Source organism: Mesoplodon densirostris, chromosome 2 (genome assembly GCF_025265405.1).
Source record: "Mesoplodon densirostris isolate mMesDen1 chromosome 2, mMesDen1 primary haplotype, whole genome shotgun sequence".
NCBI lineage: Eukaryota > Metazoa > Chordata > Mammalia > Artiodactyla > Ziphiidae > Mesoplodon > Mesoplodon densirostris.
This window is the reverse complement of record NC_082662.1, coordinates 13,431,320-13,455,439: the sequence shown is the minus strand read 5'-3', so window position 1 is coordinate 13,455,439 and position 24,120 is coordinate 13,431,320. Positions and strand designations below refer to the sequence as shown.

Genomic DNA, 24,120 nt, shown 5'->3' with positions numbered 1-24,120 from the left:
AAGAGCAAAGCCCATAGTGAGAAAACTTTCCATCTGATTTCCAAGCTGGGGCTATGTAGACAGTTAAGAAATAAATGGCAACCTACCAATATTTAAAATGTACATGCCTGGGCTTCCCTGGTGGCGCAGTGGTTGAGAGTCCGCCTGCCTATGCAGGGGACACGGGTTCGTGCCCCGGTCCGGGAAGATCCCACATGCCGCGGAGCGGCTGGGCCCGTGAGCCATGGCCGCTGAGCCTGCGCGTCCGGAGCCTGTGCTCTGCAATGGGAGAGGCCACAACAGTGAGAGGCCCGCATACCGCAAAAAAAAAAAAAAAAAAAAAGTACATGCCTGTTGAGCCAGCAATTGCATTTCTAGGAAACTTCCCTGTAGATACATTGGCTCATATGCAAATAAAATTATGAGTATATTCATTGCTGCTTTGTTTATAATCACAAAAGACTGGAAACAAATGTCCATCCCTAGAGGATTCATTTTAAAAATATATGGTCCAGGGCCTCCCTGGTGGCGCAAGTGGTTGAGAGTCCGCCTGACGATGCAGGGGATACGGGTTCGTGCCCCGGTCTGGGAGGATCCCATATGCCGCGGAGCGGCTGGGCCCGTGAGCCATGGCCGCTGAGCCTGCGCGTCCGGAGCCTGCGCGTCCGGAGCCTGCGCATCCGCAACGGGAGAGACCACAACAGTGAGAGGCCCGCATACCGCAAAAAAAAAAAAAAAAAAAAAAAAATGGTCCAGCCATGCAAAGGAATAGAATGAATTGTTAACTTAGATGGTTCTAAATAAACTGACATTAAATGATCTCGAAGAACTATAGTTAAGTTTAAAAAAAAGCAAGATACAGAACAGTGTGTATAGTTTGCTGCTATTTGTAGGCTTATTTATTTATATTTGTATGTGTGTATTTGTATATGCATCTCTGGAAAGATATAAGGGACTTGTAACAGTGGTCACTTTGGTGGAGAGGCAAGGTTTACCAGGTAGCTGGGGGACTGGTAGGATGGACTTAATATTTATTATATGTCCTTTTGTACCTTTTGAATTTTGTTTTATGTATATATATTATTTATTCTAAATAAGTAAGAACATAAGAAATGAATTTCAGTAATTGATTGTTGGGATGGACTCTGGATGATACTTATGAGAGAGACCATAGCCACTCCTCTCATCCTAGCCTCATATCTTGTCCCCTTACCTCCAGTCATGTCCCAATCTGTCTTCACACTGCAGAGAGAGATTGTTCTAAAACACCATTTCATCACATATCCTCCTTGCCCCCAAATCTCCATGACCTAGGAGGTAATACCCAGTTTTCTTCCTGATAGTCCAGGCCATATATAAACTGACCTCAATCTTATGTCCTCTTGTCTGTCAGAAGCAACATTGTGTAGAGTTCAATAGCAAAGGCTTTGAGGTGAGACCACCTGGGTTCAAATCCTACCCATGACCATGAGTTGAGTCACTTAATCCCTGGGTGCTTCAGGTTCATCTTCTGTAAAATAAGCTCAACAATGGCACTTACTTAGCAGTATTTGGTACATAATAAGAGTATACAATATACATCAACTGTGATTATTATTAAAGACTTTGCTTTAATAATAATAATTTTGTGCTTATCACAATTGATAATTTTATATTGGCTTATTTACTTGTTTATTGTCTGTCTCTCCCAGTAAACTGTTGGGCTCTCCATGAGGTCAGGGACTTTGTTGTTTTATTTAATAGTATATTGCTGTACATATCACATGGCTTGGCACGTATTAGGTGCTCAATAAATATTTGACTGAATGCCCTCTTAGTTTTCAAATTCCCAGTTCATTCATTCAACAAATATTTAGCAAGTCCCTACAGGGTGCCAGTCTCTATAATTATGCGATAAAGCACTGAACAAAACAGACAAAAATCCCTGCTGTCCTTGAGCTAGGAGATTCAGGGTGGAGTGGTTTCTGTATTTGAACATGTTCTGACATAATCTAGCAGTTCCAAACCTAACTGGACATCAGAATCCCTGGGGAGCTTTAGAAGAAGTCTGAGTCAGTGTCTAAAGTGAGCCCTGCAACCTGCATTTTTTTATACGAGTAAGATTTTATTTTTGTCACTGTTAAGAGTCTGAATTTTAAACAGATTCTTGGACTCATGACTCATATCAGTTGGCTCATTCAACTTTAGTACCTATCTCACCCCCAGTAGCTTTTCCAGAACTACCACCTTCATCATGAAACTCCAGGAGTTTTCCCAATTCAAACTTGAACTTCTTCAGCATTTTTACTTTATTGTTTATTTATTTTTATTAAAAATTTTCTTATTGAAATATAGTTGATTTACAATGTGTTAATTTCAGGTGTACAGCAAAGTGATTCTGTTATATATATCTGCATTTTTACTTTTCTAACAAAGACATCATGGAGTGGATAATTAGACTGGTAAGGCTCATGTATTTTCCAATGCTGTCTGGAATCAACTTATTGACAATTTCTATCTAGTCATTTGTCTGCATCATCTTCTGGATTTGTCAGACCCGTTGGTGCTGAGAGTAAGGGGTCTTCTGAATCTGATTGTTGCATTCTTTTAGTAAAGCCAAGAGAGAATAGACAAGCAAATAACCATTGGTAGTCTTGACATCAACATGAGTTTCAATCACAGTCTGCTGTTTTCTTGACCATGGAGCTCATTTTGTCACAGGTATGATCCATGCCATGGAAATTAAGCAGTTTTTGCCCTGAACATCTTCAGTAATCAGCTTGAATTTTTTTTAATGCAACTTCATCATTCTGCAGATCAGGAAGGCTCACTTCAAAAACAACAACCCCTGAGGCCATCAGATGGAATTTTGGTTCCCAGAGGTTTGGTTTTTTTGGTTTTTTTAAAGATTTTTTTGATGTGGACTAATTTTAAAGTCTTTATTGAATTTGTTACAATATTGCTTCTGTTTATGTTTTGATTTTTGGCCATGAGGCATGTGGGATCTTAGCTCCCCAACCAGGGATCAAACCCACACCCCCTGCATTGGAAGGCAAAGTCTTAACCACTGGACTGCAAGGGATGTCCCCCCAGAGTTCTTATGACTAGTGTTTTTCCAATATTTCTTATATTGAACATAGCTGGTGCTTTCACATCATACCAATCTTTCTTAGAAAACAGATCAACCACTTTCTTCTTGGTTCCCTTTTTGCTGCTATTCATAAGGTGCTTGTTCTTGCTGACCTCCATGGTACTGCTCAGAGAGCCAAAAGGTGGAACCTGCATTTTTAAAAGGAAGTGCTCAAAAGCTGGTCCAGTGTTTCTAACATTGAGTCTACAGGGTACTTGGGGGTCGGGGTGGGGGGGGGTTCACAAGTTCTATGACAATTTTTAAGCTTGGGATTTTTAATGATACAATTTTCATATTTATTTATATTTATAATTGCCAAATTTCTCTTCTGCAGTGATATTTCCTAACTGAAAGACTTGAGTTTCTTAAATCAGTGTTTCTCATACTGGGATTCCATGAGTGTTTACCCAGGGGTCTTTGCATTTTTCAAGTTTGCGGAACACAGATCTAGTGCTTTCTAGTGTGAGGTTGACCCAAGTTTGTTCGATAGCATCTTGCCTTCCCAACTTGAGAGCAGACCTGGGTTCTAGCCCAGCCCTATGTCCTAAGAGATGTCCCAGAAGGTCCACTTTATCCCAGGGTGGTGGGCTGGCAGCTCAAGGTTGCTTCATTTTTAGGTGCAAGGGATGAAGACTGAAGCCCTTGGGCTCTGTATCTCTGGCATTTCCTTAGACCACATGCTGTGCAGGTAATTCATGGAGGTTCTCACCTACATACCAGGTTGCTCCCTTGGAAGGAGGATTTTGCTGGAACCAGTGATAGTGATACTGGAAAGTACAAGAGCTTGGGAACCGGAAGCGCCTGAGTTCAAATCCTACCTTCCCACCCCAACTCCCCAGATATGTGGCTTTGGGAAAATAACTGATATATCCCGTGCCTCAGTTTCCTCATCTGAAACATGGAGCTAGTAACAAGTCACACAATGGTTGTTACACAGTTATGGGAGGCTTCGGTTGCATAACCAAGGCACTGAGTTTCCTTCAGTTGACATCAAGAGCGATTGTGCTCATCGGGCCCTCGGGGTACAAATGAATTAATTCCTGGTCTAACATCTATCATAGACTCAAGCCGTTGGGAAAACTGCTCAGTTGTCCCTAGCAGTGCAGAGGAGGGTGAGTGCAGTTCTAATGGCGTTTGCAGGCACCCGAAGAAAGCGGGCGCGGAAGCGCGAGGTTTCCTCACTCCAGCTTGGCTCCCCCAGGCGGCGTTCCAACCTCGGAGAATCTCCCGGGGACCAGGGGGGTGGGGGCGGCGGGCCGCGGCGTGTACCTTCCCAACATGGCGCCCCCCATAGGCCGCCTGCCGCGGTCCCGCCGCACTGACGTGTGTGAGCGCGCGTGTCCTGTGTGCCGGTCCCCGGCGCATGCGCGCTCCGTGCGGTCTTCTCCCGGCCAGAGCAGCAGGAGCGGCGGTGGCGGCGGTGACGGCGGCGGAGGCGGTTGCGGCGTTAGAGTGGAGGAAGATGGCGGCTCGGAGCGGATGGGTGTCCCGCCAGCTGTGAGGAATCCCGAGTGCGGCAAGCGCGGCCTGGGGCGGAGCGCCTCTGCTCAGGTCCTATCCCCGGCTCCCTCACCTTCTTCGCCAGCGGAGCGTACCCGAGAGCGTGGCGCTGGCTGGGCCAGGTGAGGCCTCTTCCTCTCCCGGGGCCGCGGCGGGGAGCTGGCGGCTTATGCCCTTTATGCCACGGGTCCGGCGCAGGCCCTGCACCCCGCGCGGGGGTCGGTGCCAGCTAGCTTGGGGGCCTTGCTGTAGTCATTCTCGGCCTCCCCGCGTTAGGCAGGGCGGAGGAGAACCCCTTTCCAGGCAGCCCTTGGAATGGGGGCGAACCCGGCCTCTCCCCTCTAGCACGGCGGTTTTCGTCCCCTCACCGGAGCCACGAAAGGGTGTGTGACCAGGGTAAGGATGGCTTTGGGGTGTCAAATTATCTTCCACCCCACCCCCAAATCTTTAACGCCTTTTGAGAGGAGCCGGAGTTCGGTGCCCTCCAAAATTGGGGCTGCGGCGAGGGGCCAGCATCTCTGAAGCTGCAAAAGGAAGATTTTGGAATTGGCTTAAAAAATGAAACACAAGCAGCCTTTCCTACCCCTTAGATTTTTGAGGGTTCCCCCAGAGAAGTAGGAACTGCGGATCTCCTTGATTGAGATAGCAGCCCACGTTGTGACCGTGGAAGGCTTCTGGTGAGAACTGGTGCAAAGGGAACCGTGCAGGGTGGGAACCAATTTGTAAACGAAGAAAAAAACAGTCGGAAGATCTTGATAGTGTCTGGAAAGTAACTTCGGGGCTAATGAAGTCCTCTCGATCCTTTGAAACCTTTGGATTGTTAAGATTCGGAATACCCAATTGCTTTTGTCTGTTAATCTCCCGAATTTTATTAGGAAAATAAAAGCTTCATTTCTCAAGTGCCAAAGTCTTTGGACTTTTCTGTGGTGGGATTCCTATTGCTCAGCGTGAAGATTCAGACATTACCAGTTCTCGCTTGCTGGCAGGGACATTGTACTATACTTACCCTTTTTGAGAACAACTTTTGTTGTTGTGGTTCACATGCTAATTTGGAGACTTTGATTTTGTTTCTTTCAAGTAGGGAAGCCGGTTTGAAGCCTTGTGGTCTCTTCCGTGAGGAATGAAGGCTTCAGTTGCAGTTGTGCTACGGGGAATTGTTGAGGAGGTAGCATTGGCTTGGGCACACCAAATACTTTTTATAAATTAAATTTGTTTTGCCTGTGTTTAAGAATGATGACGTCATGGATTTAAAGGGACAAGGAAAATTTGAGAGGAAATAGCATCATTTAGAATTGAACATTTAAGATTCAGACTATACCTTTTACAGTGAATAGTGATGCTCTGTTTCAGATCCCTAATTTTGAGCGTATTCATGTGTATAATCTGATTGGTTTCCTTTCTGTTGTATGTTGTCATTGTATATTCTGTAACTGTTTGCTTTTGACAAGCCCAGTATGAATATATTACTTTATCTACATTGACCCATGGGTGTTTTGTCTATTTCAAAAAGCTTTTAATTGTTAAAATGACAAGTGTTTAGTTTAATAGTAGCTAATTTTTTGACCATTTTTTTCTTTTCTTAAAGCCTTTTCCATAGAGATTTGTACATTTTCTTAGTGCCTTTGCTAAGGGCATAAACCTAAACCAACAACTTCTCCATTGTAGGCCATTGGAGAGCCACTGTACATTTCAATTTGCTAATAAAGATTCATGAAATTAACGCAGTAAAACATCCTGGTGGTTTGACATTATACTTCTTGGCATAATGTGTTGCATTGTTGTGCTAAATCATCATCAGATATTGATGCAACTTCATGACATCCGTGACATCATTCACTCTCCAGCATTTTGCCTTTTGCAATTTCTTGCCTTCTCAGAGTCACAAAAAAAAGAGGATCAGGAAAAATAGCTTAGGATGCTTCTTAAATGTCTGATTTCTAGAAGAGCCTTCTCTAATACTGCTTTATATAGTTAAAACCCTTCTGTAGGACTCAGAGCTGTGTAATTGCTACCCATTGTGAAAATACTAGCAAAACCTCTAGGTTTTACAAGAATATTGAGGTACCAAGGAGAAGTTATCTCAAAGATGAACAAATACGTGATTATCTTTGTGATTTCACGGTTGTTTTAGTCTATATAAGACTAGAAGCCATTTGTTTAAATAATGCCCTTCCCATTTCACAAGATTGTTAACGTGAAACAAAAGAGTAATGTTTGTGAAAGTGCTTTGTAAAATAGAAGGTGAATGTAAGATTGATTATTCAATCACCAGTTTTACGAAAATACCTACTGAGAGCCCTCTGTGTGCTGGACATTTTGGGAAGTAGGTACTGATGATTCTAACAGCTTTTGGTCTCAAGTTGCCTGCAGTCTGGTCGGGGAGCCAGACTGAGAAACTAGTTAAATATATTATAGTGTAAGAAATGCACTGAATCCAACCAAGGGAGTCAAGGAAGGCTTCTCAGAGCCAGGATGTCTTTCCCCAACCTTTCCTGTTATTCTGCAGAAAAATATGCCTTTTGTGAGCAACCTGCTTTTTATAAAAACTTAAAAATTTTCTGTCACGAGTTCTTTTACTCTTTTATTCATTCATTGTCATGACACTTCCCACACAGTATGCCCCAGTTATGGTTTCTGCATTCTCAAAAATCCACCAGAGTCTTGGGAGAACCTTTCTGAGAGTGAGTCATATGCACAGGCAATAAACACAAACATTGCAGCTGCAATTTAAAATATCTCCGATTACTAAGTGGTGACAGCTCTAGAGTGGTGATGCTTTTATTTTTGTTTTGTAAACTGGCACGAGAAGTACTGTATGATTTGAATTTCATCCCATTCAGTTAATAAATGTTTAGTTGTCAGTCCCTTAGAATGTTGACTGTAAGTGATTATTAGTACTGTCTCTGGTCTCCCAATAATAAATAAAACAAGAAGGTCCTTCTCCTTTTGAGGTGAAGCCGACAGTTTAAGCCAGAAGTATACTAAACTATTTTATAGAATCTATTTATGTAGATTGAGGCTGCTTAGCATCTCTGATATTAAACTTCTCTTCAATGCAAGTTCCTCATCTTAGTGCTGTGGTATTTTATAATTAATTTAGCATGTTGTCACCTACATTGCAGAAATTTTATGGATTTTTGGATTGAGTGGAATCTGTAAGTGGTGCAGTATTGAACCCATACCATCTGTATCTTAACATGAGTGCTTTAAGGTAGTGGTTGACAAGAAAGTGAAGGTGATGTGTTTGTTCATTCTTCTATATTGTGACAGTTTGTCACATGTAGAAAGATACAACCTACAGACAAGTCATTTTAAAATTGCCCAGTATGAAGCTCATAACACTACAGCTTATTTTTAAAATTGTTTCTTCTGGGCTTCCCTGGTGGTGCAGTGGTTGAGAGTCCGCCTGCCAATGCAGGGGACACGGGTTCGTGCCCCGGTCTGGGAAGATCCCACATGCCGCGGAGCGGCTGGACCCGTGAGCCATGGCCGCTGAGCCTGCGCGTCCGGAGCGGAGAGGCCACAACAGTGAGAGGCCCGCATACCGCAAAAAAAAAAAAAAAAAAAAATGTTTCTTGTGACATTCTTCTAAATGTCTTGTAAAATTAGTGGTACTCTTGTATAGCTTAATTTTGCACTTACTTACTCATGCATGTATTGGAAAGCAAATTTGCTTTGAATTCTGATTCTTCCTGTATTAAGTTTCTATTTTTTAATTTCTAAAGTTTTCTCCTAGGCTTTTTATTTAATTTTTTCTAGTGTTGCTGTTCTGTTTTGCTTCAAAGGTGGAAGTATCTTGTGGTCCTTTGATGCTTGTTTATATATATAAATCTGATAAATGTACAGATACTATATAAAGCAATAGTTACTTGTAAAATTTTACGACTCTGGACAGTAACTTAGCTTAAATAGTAACATATTTTCTCTTGTCTCCTAGTAATACATAGATTTCAGGTAGTTCATTTAATTTCTTTTTTTTTTTTTCCTAGCTGTGTTGGGTCTTCGTTGCTGCGCCCCGGCTTTCTCTAGTTGCGGCGAGCAGGGGCTACTCTTCGTTGTGTTGTGCGGGCTTCTCATTGCAGTGGCTTCTCTTTGTTGCGGAGCACGGGCTCTAGGTGCGCGGGCTTCAGTAGCTGTGGCACGGGGGCTCTAGAGGGCAGGCTCAGTAGTTGTGGCACACGGGCTTAGTTGCTCCGCGGCATGTGGGATCTTCCCCGACCGGGGCTCGAACCCGTGTCCCCTGCACTGTCAGACGGATTCTTAACCCCTGCACCACCAGGGAAGTCCCAGTTCATTTAATTTATATAAAGGCAAGCAAGTTCCAGTTTTAGCTACTAATATTCCCTTAGAATATTTAACATTTAGGATACTTTTATTTCAGCTATTTTAAGGAATTCACTGGTATGGCATACTCTTCCAAATTTGTGTTTCCTTTATTATTCTCATCTTAAATGTTTGATTCATGTTACTATCTAGAGAACAAGAATTTTTTTTCCAGAGTGAACCTCTTGGTGCATTGTTTGGAGGAAGATTGATGTTAATTATAAATTGATCAATACAGTTTTACTAAATGTTGCCTCTCCCATCTGCTGGTTTTTCAGATGCAAATCAAGGGAAAATGGAATTTATCCTTCTGTTTCAGTATTTATTTTTAAAGCTTTTTTGCTAGTAGTCTTGCTGTGTTTTGCCAGAAAGCGACAGTGTCTTGTCTTTTCTTGGTTGATCCAGCAGTGTTATGTTTGCAGTCTGTTCTGCAGGACTGCTGTCTTAGCTTTTGCTTTGAGATACTTAGATAGATCCTTCAGTCTAGTGAGAAGCAAGCAAGCTGCTGTCTTCCTTATTACTGAATCTGAAGTTTTACTTTCCTGTGGGTCCTTCACATTTTGATTTGTCTGTCTTCCTTACGTCCCCCCACCTTTTTGTTTTTTTTCCAGTAAATGCAGTTCTCTCTTCCAAGTGTGTTTCATAAATCATAATGGAATTTTGGAATATAATTCCCCATAGAGCTGCAGAATGATGTGTGCGTTAGAATTTCACATTTTATTTAACTTATAAGTAACAATGGTAATGAATCTTGAAGACATTATGGTAGGTGAAATAAGCCACAAAAGAACAAATATTGTATGATTACACTTGTATGAGGTACCTAGAATAGTCTAATTCATAGAGAAAGTAGAGTGGTAGTTGCCAGGGGCTGAGGAGAGGAGGGAAAGGGGAGTTACCTTTTAATGGATATGGAGTTTTAGTTTGGGACCAAAGTTCTGAAGATGGATGGTGGTGATGGTCGCACAACAATGTGAATGTACTTGATGCCACTGAACTGCATATTTGAAAATGGTTAAAATGGCAATTTTTATGTCAAGGTATATATTAACACACACACAGAGGAAGCTTAATGGTTTACATGTGCTCTGTGGGCTGGCTTGATAATTATTTATTTCAGTATAGTTATTAAGATCATAGGCTTTGACCCCAGGTAGACCCAGGCCCCTACCCTAGTTCTGTTACTTTCCTTGGGTATGCACCTTAGGTTCTCTAAGCCTCAGTTTTTTCATCTATAAAATGAGGATGATGCCCACGTTTTGGGACAGTTAAATGTGGGAATACGTGTGAACTTCTCAGCACATTGCCTAGCATATAGTAAACACTTAAATATTAAACATTATTATTACATTGTTTTATGGAACATTAAAACTGGGACAAGGGGAACTTGTCTCCTGGCTTCCTCATAGCATAGTCCAATGGCATACTTGTCCTGAATGCAGACATACCTGTAGCAGGAATACATGTTTTCTGGCGTCCCCTGTGCTTCCCTTTCTGTATTTGATTGGAGAACTGGGCTTATTCATGTCTTCATTTGATACTACTGCCCTTATGTCTCTTAAATCCATCTAGATGCGATCTTTCTTTTATGCCTCTTGGTTTTCCAGGGACTTCATAGAGCATATCCTCAAACTCAGCTGTCCACATGTTCACAACTGAGTCCATTGTTTCACCTCTTACCTCCCTTAACATAAAAACCTTTACTAACCAAGTTCCCTTCTCAATATTCCCATCTCTGTAGATAGAATACTTTTATTCTGGTCTGATAGACCATGAAACTGGGAGTCATTTGTTAATACCCTTTTTTTTAAAAAAAAATCTTTTGTGTCCTGCCATGTAGATCTGTATTATCGTCCTCAGTATCCCTTAGGTTTCCCTGCTCCTCGTTATACTTGCTGACATGACTCTAGACCAGGCTTTTATGAGCTGAGGGCAGACTGAAGTATTGCTGTAGTTCTTAACTAGTCTTGTTGCCAGGACTCTGCTACTTACTAGTTGTATGACCTCAGCCTCCCTCATCTTCAGAATGGGAGTTACAATTCCTACTGCATGACATACGCGTGCAATATTTAACTAAGTGTCTAACATATGGTAAACACTGCATAAGAAGTATTTGCTGTTATTTGAGTTTTTCTTCTTGGTAATTTTTGGAAATGATTAAGATTGAAGTGACAGTATTATAACAGACCAATCTTAAGGGACTACGGTCTGAATGTTTCCCCTCTGATCGGGAACCTATGGTAACTCATTACTGCCTACTCCCTTACTTATCTTTGAAGCTCTCCATTTGGCCCTCATTGTACCTTTCCAGCCTTATTTTACATGATACCCATCATGCAGTCTGTTCAAGCCAGACTAGTCTCACTGCCTCTCATGTATATCATGTTCATTTTTATAACTGGAATATTCATTTTCCTAGGTAGGAGGCATATTTTTCATTAACTACTCTGTCCAGCTCTGTAGAGTATCTCCTGTGTGCTCCACCACTTAACCACTGTTGCCCTTGCACAATTAGGTGAAAGTTAATATCCAAAAAGAAAATTACTGTGCTAATTAATTCCTGCCAAATACTTAAAAGGGATATATCATGCAGTATAATTCACATGTAATATTTTTAGTGTCTTATATGCACATTTAGTACTTACATATTAGGCACTCAAATATTCATTCAGTGTATGCGTTTGATTCTTATGGGCTGATGTTCTTCATGGGCTTTCTGAGGCATTGCATGATCTTAAGTGTCTGTTGAGTCTTTTTTGCCTTTTTGTTCATTGGTCCATTCCTTCAAAAAACATGTATTGAATGCTGTGTGCTAGGCATGGTTCAAGATATTAGGGTTACAGTGGACAAAATAGGCAAGGGCTCTGATTTCCAGGATCTTACATTCGAGAATGAAGAAGGCAGTTAATGAATGAATGAAACTTCAGACAGTAATAAATACTACAAAGAAAATAAAAGAGAGTTAGCTAAAAGGAAAGACTAGTTGAGATTGGTTTAGAGAAGGCCTCAGTGAGAAGGTGATATTCAGGCTGAAAGACACAAGGCAGAATGTTTAATGCTAAGTTTTGGGGACTTAAGGAACAGCTAGCGCAAAGGTCTAAAGTACGAACCAGGATCTAGTTGGGATTCTCAAATTGCATTTGGCTGTTGTTTAGTTTTTGCTTCATAATCTAAAATAGCCTCCTCCCCTTCCCCCCGTTTTTTTTTTTTTTTTCACTCAATGACACTGACTTTTTGAAGAGACCATTCTGGTTCTCTGGTAGACACTTCCACATTCATGATTTGTCTTACTATTTCCTTGTGTCAGTTAATTCCTCCCTTTATCACCTTTTAAGATAATTGACAATTTGCAATCCTTTGTGATAACTTGTGTATTCAAATTGTGTCACACTTGATGTCAGCTTTTGCCATTATAATGATGCTGAATTTGATCACTTGGTTAATGTGCAAGTCCTAGATCTTTCCATTGCAAAGGTTTCCCTTTACATGGATCAAGTAATCTGTGGGTAGCAATTTAATACAACACAATTACTCTGTTCCATCTTTCACCTGTTGGTTTTAACGTCCCTCAGAGATCCTTGCCTGAATCAGTTGTTTCATTGGAGGTTGCAAAAGGATGATTGTTACTGTTGTATTCCTTCCACATTTATTAGCTGGCTAATAAATGAGAATCAACTGAGAATTAACTACTAAACGTCTCTCCTAATAAGGCAGGGTGTTTTGTTTTGTTTAATTCTTTGCTTTTCATTGTAAATTTTGAAGAATTTACAATGAAGAATTGGTCACCTCAGTGGTAGCAAATGAGTTTCTTTTCTATTTTCTGTATCATTGTAGGCACGTGAATTTTTATGTATTCATTATTTTACAGTTAGTTACAGCCATTAGTCTCTTTAACGCAGAACTTTCACCGGTATGAGTGTCTTCAAGCTAGTGTTGTGTCCTTTTGATGTGCCCCGTGTGCCCTTTGGTGTTTGGGTTGTTTTCTCTTGCAAGATTTTCTAGGTGCACCTTGTACTCTCTCTGTTCTTGACCCGAAATCAGTCATTTTTCTAGGAAGACCTAGTTACTTTTACAGAGAATGCCATTAGAAACCAAGATCTGAGTGCTAGGAATGCTCATTGCTTAGTGGGTCTTCATTATTTCTAGGTCCTTTCAATGGCAGAGATAGAAAATATGTTTTTTAGAAATCAAAACTTCATATTGATATTTCCAATTTAATTTGAATCTTTACAGGGTTCTTTTCTTTAGATTTTTTTTTTTTTTTGCGGTACGCGGGCCTCTCACTGTTGTGGCCTCTCCCGTTGTGGAGCACAGGCTCCGGACGTGCAGGCTCAGCGGCCGTGGCTCACGGGTCCAGCCGCTCCGTGGCATGTGGGATCTTCCCGGACCGGGGCACGAACCCGTGTCCCCTGCATCGGCAGGCAGACTCTCAACCACTGCACCACCAGGGAAGCCCTTCTTTAGATTTTATATTTGTCTCTCCTTAAACTGAAAATCTTATTTTTTAGTACTGTTCACGTTTATTTGTTCTATACTACAGTATACATAACTTTTATTTTTATTTAAAATTATTTATTTATTTATTTGGCTGTGTCGGGTCTTTGTTGCAGCATGCGGGATCTTCGTTGCTGCGCACGGGATCTTAGTTGCAACATGCGGGATCTAGTTCCCTGACCAGGCAATGAACCTCGGCCCCCGTGCACTGGGAGCGTGGAGTCTTAATCACTGGACTACCAGGGAAGCCCCCATACGTAACTTTTAAAAATATAGTCTTCAGGGCTTCCCTGGTGGCGCAGTGGTTGGGAGTCCGCCTGCTGATGCCGGCGATGTGGGTTCGTGTCCCGGTCCGGGAAGATCCCACATGCCGTGGAGTGGCTGGGCCCGTGAGCCATGGCCGCTGAGCCTGCGCGTCCGGAGCCTGTGCTCCGCAATGGGAGAGGCCACAACAGTGAGAGGCCCGCGTACCACCGAAAAAAAAAAATATATATATATATAGTCTTCATGTTGTTACTAACAAAATTACTGAGGTAAATTTAAAATTTATTTGCCATTCTTTTTTTACCCTTAGAACATTCTGTCAACATCCAGTCAAGAAAATGGAAAACATACTAGATAGTTCAAATATAGGAGATTTAATATAGGTTACAAGACTGAGAGAGCGAAATAGAGTAGTGCAGGGTGACTTAGAGATTAATAACTAGGCTGAAATTGGGACTTTCCTGGTGGTCCAGTGGCTAAGACTCCATGCTGCCAATGCAGGGGGCCCAGGTTCGGTCCCTGGTCAGGGAACTAGATCCCACAAGCAGGCCACAACTAAGAGTTTGCATGCTGCAACTAAAGATTCTGCCCGCTGCAACAAAGATCCTGCATGCCACAACTAAGACCTGACACAACCAAGTAAACAAATAAATATTAAAAAATTAATAAAGTAACTAGGGCGAAACTATTACCTCAAGAGTTGGGAACAAAAGGGATAGATGGTATTACCAAACCTTTTAAAGAAAATGGAGAGGGGGTCACCCACGACCTCGAGCACTGCTGCCACTTTCAGATCTGGGACCAAGAGGGGGAGGTGCCAAGATAGGCCACATGGCTGGTGCTTGGATCATCCTCTTTCTAATTTTTATTAGTTTCTGGTTTATCCTTACAGTGTTTCTCTTTGCAAAAATAAACAAATATCTACATATATTCTTTTTTATCCTTTCTTATACAAAAGATTGCCGTATTATATACACTGTTCAGCATTTCTTTTCACTTAATATATCCTAGAGATTATGCCTTATTGGAACAGAGGTAATCCCTAGTCATATTCACAGCTTCATTGTGTGGATGTGCCAGATTTGTTCAACTAGTCACTTTTTGATGGGAATCAGTAAGTAATGCTTTACACACTGATCTTTTAAAAATAGATTTTGGTGGGAATTCCCTTGCGGTCCAGTAGTTAGGACTCGGCACTTTCACTGCTGAGGGCCTGGATTCAGTCCCTGGTTGGGGAACTAAGATCCCACAAGCCATGTGGCGTGGGCAAAAAAAAAAAAAAAAAAAAAAAAAAAACCCTACTTTAAAGTAGATTTTGGTATGTGTGTTAGAAAGAGCATTGAGCTGATAACAGGTTCTGTTTTGCCACTAAATACATGACCTTAAGGAAGTCACCTACGTTTTCGGACTTCAGTTTCCTCATTTGTAGAATAAGGGTTAAATTGCTCCATAATCTCTAAGATGTCCTGCTATAATATTTTATATTTTTCTGAGAGTTTTATTAGCCATATTTTAAACCTATTGCTCAGTAAAGTATGTAAAGCATAGGAAAACTATAAATGAGAATATAAGGTTAAGTTTTAGAAGTACTACTGAGGGTTTTCTAAACTTGAATCTGCTCAGGTACTTGTTAAAAAAATTAAGATTCCTGGACCCATCCCTGTTTTCTGAAACAGTCTCTAGGAAGTGTACCTACTAGGTGATTTTTTTTTTTTTTTTTAATGATCAAGCTTGTGAAACAAGATTTACTTCATGTGCATATGTTATTGTCCTTTAGGTTTCCTGAGGATAGGAAGTAGTCAGGACATTATTTACCCTTCATGAATTCCTTTGCTCTGATCACCACCAGAAGAAATATCAGTAGAAATGAAAATTTCCATTCTCTTACAGCATCTTGTCAAAATGTACTATGTTTTTTGCAGAATATTTTTGTGTCAGTGAGGTTGCTGGTTCTATATGCAAACTGAGAGATTTGATAGGAATACCGTACAATTGTAGAGTGATTTGAACTCTGCTTCCTGAAACACTGTTTTCACCATGCTTCTCATTTGCTCACATTTAGTGAATTCCTTCCTAGAGACTTCAGAACATACTGGGTTCCAGTTCTGGTTCCTTTTCTTTTTACAAAGCTGGCTAATTGTGGGCAAATGAATTTATCTGGGCCTCATAATCTTCATCTGTAAAACATAACTGATAATATGTCCCTTACAGAATTGAGGTAGGGTTAAATGAGGTAAGGCGCTTGGCACAAACTCTTAATACCTGTTGATTCCCCTTCCTCTCAGCTAGTCTTGACACCAGCTGCATTTTAATGATTTCTTAAGAAGTTGGTACTCAGAGTCCATGGACTGGCAGCATTGGCATCACCAGGGTTAGAGTGCAGAATGTCAGGTCCCACTCCAGGCCCACTGAATCTGAGTCTGTAGTTTGAGTTGCACATTAAAATTTGAGAAGCATTGGAACCGTAAGAGATTGTCTTTTTGTCTGAGTTCCTAATGATTTCGTTGTTCTTTTTACCTTTGGCAGGTTGGTTTTGCTGTGCACTATTAGCTAAGGCTATTTTAGATCAAATATGTGAGCACATGTTCAGAATAAAAGTTCACCTGCAGAAGTATTTACGTATTATTATTAAATACTATTAAAAGTTAGGTTTAGGGCTTCCCTGGTGGCGCAGTGGTTGAGAGTCCGCCTGCCGATGCAGGGGACACGGGTTCGTGCCCGGGTCCGGGAAGGTCCCACATGCCACGGAGCGGCTGGGCCCGTGAGCTATGGCCACTGAGCCTGCGCGTCCGGAGCCTGTGCTCCGCAACGGGAGAGGCCACAACAGTGAGGGGCCTGCGTACGGCAAAAAAAAAAAAAAAAGTTAGGTTTAGGTAGATTTTTTTTTTTTAATTATTTATTTATTTATTTATTTATTTTTGGGTGTGTTGGGTCTTCGTTTCTGTGAGAGGGCTTTCTCTAGTTGCAGCGAGCAGGGGCCACTCTTCATCACAGTGTGCGGGCCTCTCATTATCGTGGCCTCTCTTGTTGTGGAGCACAGGCTCCAGACACGCAGGCTCAGTAGTTGTGGCTCACGGGCCTAGTTGCTCTGCGGCATGTGGGATCTTCCCAGACCAGTGCTCGAACCCGTGTCCCCTGCATTGGTAGGCAGATTCTCAACCACTGCGCCACCAGGGAAGCCCTAGGTAGATTTTTTTATAGTGAGAAATTCAGAAGAGTGCATACAATATGTGCAGTGTAAAGAATCATTATAAGCAAACATCTGTGGAACCGCCATCCAGGTCAAGTGATAGAATATTGCCAGTGCCTCAGAGGTACTTCCAGTGTACCCCTCTTTGATTACAACCATTTCCTGTCTTAGAAGTAACTACTGCTTTGTCTCATGATAATTTCCTTGCTTTTCTTGATAGTTATCACCTATGTGTGTATCTAAACAGTAGTTTAGTTTTGCCTGTTTGTCAACTTTACATAAATGGAATCATACTTCGTGTATTTTTTTGTTGTCTTCTTCTGGTCAATATTAGAGATGTATCCATTTATTGTATAGAGTTTCTTTTTAAAGTAGTAGAGCACAAAAAAATGCTGGCAAGTTTTGAATAATTTTAGCTGTAGTATTAAACCTTGATTTTTTTTAAAGAAAATAAACATTAATTCAAAAAGATATATGCACCTCAATGTTCATAGCAGCATTATTTATGACAGCCAAGATATGAAAGCAACCTAAGTGTTCATCAGTGGATGAATGGATAAAGAAGATGTGGTACACACACACACACACACACACACACACACACTGTAATACTACCCAGCCATAAAAACGAATGAAATTTTGCCATTTGTGACAACACGGATGGACTTGGAGGGTATTATGCTTAGTGAAATAAGAGTATTGTCCACCTCCTTTTAGCAGCTACTTAAGATTATGGTTGTGTCATAATATGTTTGTCTACTCCCCTGTGAATGGACATTTGGCTTGTTTCTATTTATTTTTTAAATTTGCTGTTAAAACAGTGCTGCATAGAACACCTTTTTTGCAATTGTGCCAAGGTTTACTTCAGACATATTTATAGAACTAGAATGTCTGAGTCATCTGGCCTGTGCATTTAAAATGTTGATAGATAACACTTTAAAAAAGATGTTAACAGGTATGGTTTAGTTTTTCTTGACAGTCCTCAGCTTGATCGGAAATTTTGAATTATTTTTATATTAAAATTTATCTTTATTCCTTTGTCATTGATCCATTCTATTCATTTACCCATTGTCTACTACTTGCTAGTTGCTGAAGGCAGTATATATATGAATTAGACATACTTGCTGAGAAAGATGTGTACTTGATTATATATGGTAGAAAGTGAGAGGGAAATATAAAGGGAATTCAGAAAAAGAGATTCCTTCTAGTTGGAGAAATCAGGGAATGTTTTCCACAGTAGGTGGTGCTTGAGCTAGCCTCGAAGGATGGGTAGATTTGCACGTAGGAAATTGTTTCCCAAACAGAGAGCAGCAAGGACAAAGGATTTTAGAGGTAGGAAGGAAGAGGCTCTACTGAGATTCAATTTGGCTGAATGATAGAGGACTAGACTGCAGTAGGGAGAGATACACAGAAAGAGAGCTTAGACCCAGATAGTGTTGACTTTAAAATGATATACCAGCTGTGGAAGACAGTTCTTCAAAAAATTAAACAAGGGACTTCCCTGGTGGCGCAGCGGTTAAGAATCGACCTGCCAACGCAGGGGACACGGGTTCGAACGTTGGTCTGGGAAGATCCCACATGCCTCGGAGCAGCTGGACCCGTGCACCACACCTACTGAGCCTGCGCTCTAGAGCCCGCGAGCCACAACTACTGAAGCCTGCGCGCCTAGAGCCCATGCTCCGCAACAAGAGAAGCCACTGCAATGAGAAGCCCACGCACTGCAACGAAGAGTAGCCCCCGCTTGCCACAACTAGAGAAAGCCTGCGCACAGCAACAAAAACCCAACGCAGCCGAAGATTAAAAAAAAATAAAAATAAAGAGTTACCGTATGATCTAGCAGTTCCATTTCTAGGTGTCTATCCAAAAGAATTGAGAGCAAGAACTGAAACAGATATTTGTATATCAGTGTTCATAGTAACATATTCACAGTAGTCAAAAGGTGAAAACAGCAAATGTCCATCAATTGATGAAGGGATGGAATGGAATAAAATGTGGTATATACATACAATGAAATATTATTCAGCCTTCAAAAAGAATGAAATTCTGACACATGCTACAACATGGATGAAGCTAGAAGATGTTATGTTAATAAGTAAAATAAACCAGACACAGAATGACAAATGTTTTATGATTCCACTTACATGAGATACCTAGAGAGTAGTCCAATTCATAGAGACAGAAAGTAGAATAGTAGTTACCGGGAGCTGAGGGGAATTAGTTTGGTTTTTTTGTTTGTTTGTTTTTTGCAGTACGCGGGCCTCTCTGTTGTGGCCTCTCCCATTGCAGAGCACAGGCTCCGGACGCGCAGGCTCAGCGGCCATGGCTCACGGGCCCAGCCGCTCCGCGGCATGTGTGATCCTCCCAGACCGGGGCACGAACCCGTGTCCCCTGCATCAGTAGGCGGGCTCTCAACCACGGCGCCACCAGGGAAGCCCAGTATTTTTTTTTTTAATGTGACTTTATTTGGAAATAGGGTCTTTTTAAAAAATTTTATTTATTTTTGGTTGCACTGGGTCCTAGCTGCTGCGCGTGGGCTTTCTCCAGTTGCCTCGAGCGGGGCTACTCTTCCTTGCGGTGCACGGGCTTCTCATTGTGGTGGCTTCTCTTGTTGTAGAGCACAGGCTCTAGGCGCGTGGGCTTCAGTAGTTGTGGCACGCGGCTTCAGTAGCTGTGGCACGTGGGCTCAGTAGTTGTGGCTCGCAGGCTCTAGAGCGCAGGCTCAGTAGTTGTGGTGCACGGGCTTAGTTGCTCCGCAACATGTGGGATCTTCCCGGACCAGGGCTCGAACCCGTGTCCCCTGCATTAGCAGGTGGATTCTTAACCACTGTGCCACCAGGGAAGCCCGGGAGGTAGTATTTAATGGGTATGGAGTTTCCATTTGGGATGATGAAAAAGTTCTGGAGATGGATAATGCCATTGAAATGTATACTTTATTTATTTATTTATTTTTTGTGGTACGCGGGCCTCTCACTGTTGTGGCCTCTCCCACTGTGGAGCACAGGCTCCAGACGCGCAGGCCCAGCGGCCATGGCTCACGGGCCCAGCCGCTCCGCGGCATGTGGGATCCTCCCGGACCGGGGCACGAACCCGTGTCCCCTGCATCGGCAGGCAGACCCTCAACCACTGCACCACCAGGGAAGCCCCGAAATGTATACTTTAAAATGATTAGAATGTTAAGTTTTATGTGTATTTTACTACAATAAAAAATAAACACAAAAAAATGCAACGTTAAAGACCTTGAATATTAAAGAATTGGCACTGAGGACTCAATGTTCTAGATTTGCACCATGAAGGTCAATCCTGAATCGAAATAAAGGATAGATTGGGGAAGGAAGGAGTAAGCAGTGGGAAAACCAGCTAATTCTCTTCATTGCAGTAGTTTAGTTAAGAGATGATTTTGGCCTTTAGCGTAGCAGTGAGGTAATTGGAAGGAAGAGATAATATGAGAGAAATCTGTCAACTAATTAGATGTGAGAGGAAAGAGAAAAGGAAAAATAAAAGGGGACTTCTAGGTTTTGAGTCAGGTAAATGGAAGGAAGGAAGATAAGCGGGTAGCTGGGAAAATGTTCAATAGGAATTTGGTGTCAGCTGTCTAGAAGGCAATTGAAAATAAGATGCAGAGAGGTAGTTCAGGAATATCAGGCCTAGAATTTTGGAGTGATTAATTTGTCCATCTGTCTGTCCATCCATCCATCTTTTTGAGCAAATGTTTCATTGAATTTGCCTTATACCAGGCAAAGAACATGGACACATCAGTCTGTATCCTCAAGGATCTCACAGTCTAGCAAGTTGCTGTCTTAGTAGTCATATTTGAAACCATGTGATTCTCTAAGGAGAAAATGTAGCAAGGGCAAAGAAGGCAAAAATGGAATTTTGGGGTCCACCTCAACATTTGAGGTATCAAAGGAGAAAGGAACCTCAAAATGAGGGGACAGAGAGATAGTAGACAGCAAGGGGAACATATATAGTCATCAAGAAGTAAACTGAATTTGAGGAATCAAAATAGTGCTAAGATGAAGTTGGAAAATTTCAGAAATTTCTTTAAAATGAATTTGAAGTTTTGCTATTTTTATTTTGTCCATGGGAGTGATGACAGTGTAATCTTGTTTCCTTTTTCTCTTTGCCATTTTTTATATTTTTTGATCCATAACTGATTGAGATAGAATTACATTAGTGTGCCAGTCAGCTGTGCTTTCAGCTTTGGATTTCTGCTGTTATCAGCAGAAATTCCCACTTGGAACTTTTGTCCTTAGTTTTTACCTATAAATAAAATATTGTCGGGACTTCCCTGGTGGCGCAGTGGTTAAGAATCTGCCTCCCATTGTAGGGGGACATGGGTTCGATCCCTGGTTGGGAAAGATCCCACATGCCACGGAGCAACAAAGCCTGTGCACCACAGCTACTGAGCCTGTGTTCTAGAGCCCGCGAGCCACAACTACTGAAGCGTGCACACCTAGAGCCCATGTTCTGCAACAAGAGAAGCCACTGCAATGAGAAGACCGCATGCCGCAACTAAGAGTAGCCCCTGCTCACTACAACTAGAGAAAGCCTGCGTGCAGCAATGAAGACCCAGTGCAGCCAAAAATAAATAATTAATTTTAAAAAAATAAAAAAATAAAATAATATATGGTCTTCCTTCAATCTAAATTGGCCTAGCTCATAATATACTTCTTTTTTATTGTGGTAAAATATACATAACATAAAATTAACCATTTTAGCCGTTTTTAAGTGTATAGTGGCATTAAGTGTATTCACATTTAAAAAAACTTTTTTAAAATTTTTAATTAATTTGTTTATTTTTGGCTGCGTTGGGTCTTTGTTGCTGTGCGCGGGCTTTCTCTAGTTGCAGTGAGTGGGGGCTATTCTTTGTTGCAGTGCCCGGGCTTCTCATTGTGGTGGCTTCTCTTGTTGCGGAGCACGGGCTTTAGGCACGTGGGCTTCAGTAGTTGCAGCACACGGACTCAGTAGTTGCGTCACGCGGGCCCTAGGGCATATGGACTTCAGTAGTTGCAGCACATGGGCTCAGTAGCTGTGGCGCATGGGCTCTAGGGCGCACTGGCTTCAGTAGTTGTGGCTCATGAGCTCTAGAGTGCAGGCTCAGTATCTGTGGCACATAGGCTTAGTTGCTCTACAGCATGTGGGATCTTCTCAGACCAGGGATCGAACCTGTGTCCCCTGAATTAACAGGTGGATTCTTAACCACTGCGCCATCAGGGAAGACCCACATTTTTTATGTAATAATAATACCTTTCTTTATTCTTACTGCTTTTTAAATCAAACCTCTTTCCTAACAAGTTTTCATCTTTCCCACATAGAAAATTGATTCTGTTTATTTAATTTCACTATAATATTTAACTTATTTAATTTGAAGTACCTAGTAGGTTGATTCAAGAATGATACTTCATATGTGGTAAATATACACAATGGAATACTACTCAGCCATAAAAAGGAATGAAATGTTGCCATTTGTAACAACATGGATGTACTTGGAGGGTATTCTGCTTAGTGAAATAAGTCAGAGAGAGAAAGACAAATACTGTATATCACTTATATGTGGGATCTAAAAAAATAAAGCAAACTAGTGAATATAACAAAAAAACAGACTCACAGTTATTGAGAACAACCTAGTGGTTACCGGGGGGAGAGAGAGGGGGGAAGGGGAAAGGGACAAGATAGAGGTAAGGGATTAAGCAGTACAAACTACTATGTATAAAATAAATAATCTACAGGGATATATTGTACAGCAAATTGTACAGGAAATATAGGCAGTATTTTATAATAACTATAAATGGAGTATAACCTTTAAAAAGTGTGAATCACTATGTCGTACATCTGAAACTTATATTATACATCAACCATACCTCAATAAAATTTTTAAAAAATACTTCATTTTCCTTGTTTCTTTGAAAAAAGAAATATAATGTTTTATATTTTATACCATATTATACAGAAGAATAGTTTTGGGGCAATACATTTTTTTAATCTTTCAACTAGCTTTATCAAGTTTCCTTTTCCCATATTTGTTTCAGAATTTTATTTTATTTATTTATTTTTGGCTACGTTGGGTCTTCATTGCTGCGCGCACTTTCTCTAGTTGCCGCGAGCAGGGGCTACTCTTTGTTGCGGTGCTCGGGCTTATTGTGGTGGCTTCTCTTGTTGCAGAGCATGGGCTCTAGGTGTGCGGGCTTCAGTAGGTATGGTGCGCAGGCTCAGTAGTTGTGGCTCATGGACTTAGTTCCCCCAAAGCATGTGGTATCTTCCCAGACCAGGGCTCGAACCCATGTCCCCTGCATTGGCAAGCGGATTCTTAACCACTGGGCCACCAGGGGAGCCCCAGAATTTTTTTTTTTTTTAAAGAAAATATAGGACACAGGTAGTAGTTGAAACCCTATGTATTCCCCTTCCAATCCCAATTGTCTTTATCTCTCTCTAAAATAACCATAATGAATTAGGTATTTATCATTCCCATGCATGTTTGTATATTTTACTATATATTCATGTATTCATAATACTATAGTATATAGTGAATGTATTGTTATGCAAGTATTGATATAAATGACAGTTTTAAGTTTAAAATGAGCAATATTGCACAAATTGCATTCTGTTTTACAAAGTAATTTTTGTGAATGTGAAAAGTGAGTTGGTGGAGCATGTTGTTTTTACTAACATATGTAACTTTTTTTTTTTTTTTTTAACTAATGACTTCCCTTACATTTAAGGTCTAAGGGTAATGTAACTTGCTTTAAACTGAAAGTATGTGGTTTCTTAAGATTAATTTATTTTATTTTTGGCTGAGTTGGGTCTTTGTTGCTGCGTGCGGACTTTCTCTAGTTGCGGCGAGCGGGGGCTACTCTTCGTTGCGGTGCGTGGGCTTCTCATTGTGGTGGTTTCTCTTGTTGTGGAGCACGGGCTCTATGCGTGCGGGGTTCAGTAGTTGTGGCTCACGGGCTCCAGAGTGCAGGCTCAGTAGCTGTGGTGCATGGGCTTAGTTGCTCCGCAGCATGTGGGATCTTCCCAGACCAGGGCTCAAACCAGTGTCCCCTGCATTGGCAGACGGATTCTTAACCACTGCGCCACCAGGGAAGTCCTGAAAGTATGTATTTTATGAAATGTATATTTAATGAATATATTTATTTCAATATATTAACTTTTTAAATTAGTTTAATGAAAAAGCGTATCCATTATTACTTCAAGTGGTTTCTGGACAACCACTTTTGCCAGACCAGCAGAGGGGGCTCAGCAGTGTACAAAACTGCCAGTG

At 41.4% G+C, this 24,120-nt stretch overlaps 1 protein-coding gene and 1 pseudogene across 1 annotated transcript in view; one reads left to right on the top strand and one right to left on the bottom strand.

Annotated features, from left to right (window-relative positions):
- Window positions 1–2,113: 2,113 nt before the first annotated feature.
- LOC132477656 (small ribosomal subunit protein eS1-like) lies at window positions 2,114–3,207 on the bottom strand (annotated as a pseudogene).
- Window positions 3,208–4,478: 1,271 nt separating this feature from the next.
- The window catches only part of FBXO42 (F-box protein 42), a 91,518-nt gene continuing 71,876 nt past the window's right edge, over window positions 4,479–24,120 (top strand). The window contains exon 1 of the mRNA XM_060089023.1: window positions 4,479–4,710. The gene's annotated coding sequence lies outside the window, so the exon portion shown is untranslated. The remainder of the gene's footprint in view (window positions 4,711–24,120) is intronic.